General features: G+C 46.8%; 1 long non-coding RNA gene across 1 annotated transcript; it reads right to left on the bottom strand.

Moving 5' to 3' along the window:
• Window positions 1-331: 331 nt before the first annotated feature.
• LOC144685680 (uncharacterized) lies at window positions 332-1197 on the bottom strand. Its single transcript, XR_013577758.1, has 2 exons — window positions 844-1197; window positions 332-641 (listed from the first exon to the last, which is right to left on the bottom strand). It is a non-coding gene; the product is annotated as an uncharacterized LOC144685680 (long non-coding RNA).
• Between the last annotated feature and the right edge of the window lie 2979 nt (window positions 1198-4176).

Genomic DNA, 4176 nt, shown 5'->3' with positions numbered 1-4176 from the left:
AATGCACCCAATCCATGCACTGGAGTCATGACTGGTCCATGGGACACATCACCCTGGTAACCTCAGCCCAGGGGGCAATGGGGAGTCACTGTCCTCCCCGCCCCAAAAACATAAGGAGAAATAGCAGGAGTTGGCCATATGCTTGACCATTCAATATGGTCGTGGCTGACCTTTCACCTCAAAACTACCTTCCCTATCAATCCCTATCTCCAATTCCCCTTGAGTTCAAAAATGTATCACTCTCAACTTTCTTATAAAGTAATGTCTAAACCCTGTGTGGTAGAGAAATCCAAAGATTCACAACCTTCAGAGTGAAGAAATTCTTCCTCACCTCAGTCTTAAATGATCAAGCCCCAAATATCTTGACACTGTCTCCCTATTTCTAGACTCAGTCCAGCGGGGGAACATCCTTTCAACATCCATCCTGTCAAGCTGCCTCAGGATCTTATATGTTTCAATAAGATCAGCTCATTCTTCGCTGCCCAGGTCACAACCAGGACAAGCGGCAAAGGGACTCGTTGCCCCTCTGTCCCGGGGTCACCCCCAGCACAAGTGGCAAAGGGGCTCCCTGCCCCTCTGTCCCTGGGTCACCCCCAGCACACAGGGCAAAGGGACTCACTGCCCCTCTGTCCCTGGGTTACCTCCAGCACACAGGGCAAAGGGACTCACTGCCCCTCTGTCCCTGGGTTACCTCCAGCACACAGGGCAAAGGGATTCACTGCCCCTCTGTCCCTGGGTTACCTCCAGCACACAGGGCAAAGGGATTCACTGCCCCTCTGTCCCTAGGTTACCTCCAGCACACATGGCAAAAGAACTCATTGCCCCTCTGCTCCCCTGGGTCACCCCCAGCACACTGCAGATGAAAAGTTCCTTTTTTGTATAACCCAGCTGTTTGTAAAACAAGTGGAGAGTGGCTGTGCCATGTTTAACCACAGACACTATCCCATCACTGAGGTAGTGTACGCCTTGGATACAATCTCTGTTTTGAAATATTATTTAAGATTTCAGTCCACGTACCTCCTTCCTGCTGCAGTCATTCCAATAATCAAAATAGTCAGTATTATGTGACCCTGGTGATGGGTGATCAAGGGTGTGGCGAACAATCTTTTACATATTTGTGCCTTATACTGTATGTACTTTATCAAGTAGATAACATCACTTATTAAATAAAAAGTGCGTTTCAGGCCCTGCCGACAATCTCAGACCTGACGTTCTCAGAATCCTCATTTCAGTGACAATTTCCTCTTTCCTCTCTCATGCCTTTGAAGCTTCTTATCTCTGTCACCCTTAAGCATCTTTTTATATCCTTAAACATTTTCTTCTATTAGTATGAGGGGGAACAGGAGCATGAGGTTGTTGGGGGAGACAGGTATATGTCCAGCTGCTGCTTACACTCGACCATGTACCCTCACGCATTGTGTCCATCATAAGGTCAGCCCTGCATCGCGGACCCCTTGGAAGTTCTCTGTGATCTCCATAGATCCCAGTTTGTGAACCACTGATATAACCCCATGCTGTACCTGCCCTGGGACTGTTTGATGGGGAAAGTGTAGAGGGAGCTTTACCATGTATCTAACCCTGTGCTGTATCTGTCCTGGGAGTGTTTGATGGGGACAGTGTAGAGGGAGCTTTACTCTGTATCTGACCCCGTGCTGTACCTGCCTTGGGAGTGTTTGATGGGGACAGTGTAGAGGGAGCTTTACCATGTATCTAACCCTGTGCTGTATCTGCCCTGGGAGTGTTTGATGGGGACAGTGTAGAGGGAGCTTTACTCTGTATCTAACCCCGTGCTGTACCTGCCTTGGGAGTGTTTGATGGGGACAGTGTAGAGGTAGCTTTTCTGTTTATCTAATCCATGCTGTTCCTGAATTGGAAGTGATTGATGGGGACAGGGCAGAGGGAGCTTTTCTCTATATCTAAACTGTACTGTAAGTTGCCTGGGAGTGTTTTTAAATGGCAACAACAATAAGTGTTTATATAGTGAATTTAATGTAATAAACCTGCTATGGTGCTTTAGAAGAGCATTACAAAACCAAATGTGGCACCAAACCGCATGAGATATCAGGGTGGATGAGCAAAAGCTTGGTCAGAGTTCGATTTTGAAGATTGTCTTAGAGTGGAGAGGGGTCGGCAGACAGAAATTTAGGGAGGAAATTCCAGAACCTATGGGCCCAATAACTGAATGCAAGGCCACCTATTATGGAGTGATTAAATCGGGGATGCACAACAGGCCAGAATTGGAGGAGTGCAGATATTTTGGAGGGCTGGTGGGATTTACAGGGATAGCGAGGGATGGGCCATGGAGGATTTTGAAAACCAGGCTGAGAATTGTTAAATCAAGGCATTGTTTAACCAGGGATCAATGTAGGTTGCTGAGCAAAGGAGAGATAGGTGAACAAGACTTGTTGTGATTCAGGACACTGGCTTAAGTTTCTGGAGGCTGAAAGATTGGAGGCCAGTCAGGAGTGCGTTGGAATAGTCAAGTTGAGAGGTAACAGACATGGACGAGAGGTTTTGCAGCAGATGACCTGAGACAGGAGTGGAGCTGGGTGACCTTAGAGGTGCAAATGGTGGACTTAATGATAGCACAATTATGTGGTTGAAAGCTAATTTCAGAGTTAAATACGACACCAAGATTGTGAATACTCTGGTTCAGCCTCTGACAATTACCAGCGAGAAGAATGGAGCATGTGAATAAGTACTGAATGCAATGACTTTGGCCTTCCCAATATTTAATTGGAGGAAATTTCTGCTTGTCCAATACTGGATGTTGGACAAGTAGCATGACAGTTTAGAGAGAGTTGAGGAGGAGAGAGGTGGTGCTGAGGTAGAGCTGGGTGTTGTCAGTGTACATGTGGAAATTGACTCGTTTTTGGATGATGTCGCTGAGGGGCAGCATGTAGATGAGAAATAGGAGGGGCCAAGGACAGATCCTTGGGCTCCAGATTTCCTTGTCATAGCTGTCCCTCAATTCAAGGATGACGTCTATTCAGAGTCACAAATTCCTGCCATGGGTCTTCATTTGACTGAACAGGTTGATTCTCGACCCACAGATCTTTGGGTACATGGGGCAGGATGTCCCAGTGGGATCTGGAGTGCAGGATTTGCTTCCTTTTCTCTCCTCCTCTGCCACCGCTCTGTCTCATCATTAAGGTGTTGTGACTCAGAGTGATGAGCTTTTGATGGACAAGTTGTCACCATTTTGAACGATCGGTAGTAAGTTCGTCCCAGTCATTAACGTCAATGCTGCCACGCTTCAAGGAGATCTTCAGAGTGTCTGAGGAGTTTTCTTCATCCTCCTCCAGAACGTTGGTCAATTGAGAAAACAGGACCTGGTGTGTGGGGGAGATGCTTTCCAGCCATCTGGACACAGTATCCAGTCCTTTGAAGTTGATTGTGCAGGGGTTTTGCCTGAATGTTTGTGGAGCTGGCTTCAAAACGGACACTAATGTTAAAAGCAAAATACTGCGGATGCTGGAAATCTGAAACAAAAACAAAAATAGCTGGAAAAACTCAGCAGGTTTGACAGCATCTAATATTTGTTTGGCGGCCCTCCCATCGAATCCGGAGGGTGCGGCGGGGGCATTAGTGATGGAATTTCTCTAAAGCTCTTACGATACACAGTCTAGGTCTCATTGCTGTATAGGAATGTGGTGACAGCACCTGCTGCCGTAGTTTGTAAGAGGCTGAGCTGGAGCAGCTGATCTGGTGTTGGGTCTCCTCAGCATTGGTGGCCTTTTGAGAGAGGTGGCTGCCAAGGTATAGGAAGTCGTCTTCAACATAAATGGGAGGTGGAATATTTGTCTGATCAAGCCTGCGATGATAAATGAGTACTGTTCTGGCAACATTCAAGGATAGGCCGAATTTCTTGTAAGCAGGATTGAAGAGATTGAGTGTGGCTTGCAAATCTTGTGCAAAGTGGGCAACGACATTGCAGTCATTCGCAAACTGTGGACCATGTATGCCTATGGTGATCAGTCTAGTTTATGTACGGAGGTGATTGAGATTAAAGAGTTTTCCATCTAGACGGTATTTGATACTGACACCAGAGGGCAGATGATCTTTGATGAGGTGAATAGCCACTGTCAGGTAGCTGGTAAATAATGAGGGCCTGAACTGCTCCAGATTTTGAAGGCATCTGTTTCAGATTTCCACTCAAGACAGTTGCAGTCATGA

This window comes from Cetorhinus maximus, chromosome 10 (assembly GCF_964194155.1).
Source record: "Cetorhinus maximus chromosome 10, sCetMax3.hap1.1, whole genome shotgun sequence".
In the NCBI taxonomy this organism is placed as follows: Eukaryota; Metazoa; Chordata; class Chondrichthyes; order Lamniformes; family Cetorhinidae; genus Cetorhinus; species Cetorhinus maximus.
Note: the sequence above shows the minus strand (reverse complement) of the source record. Positions and strands in the feature narration are given on the sequence as shown.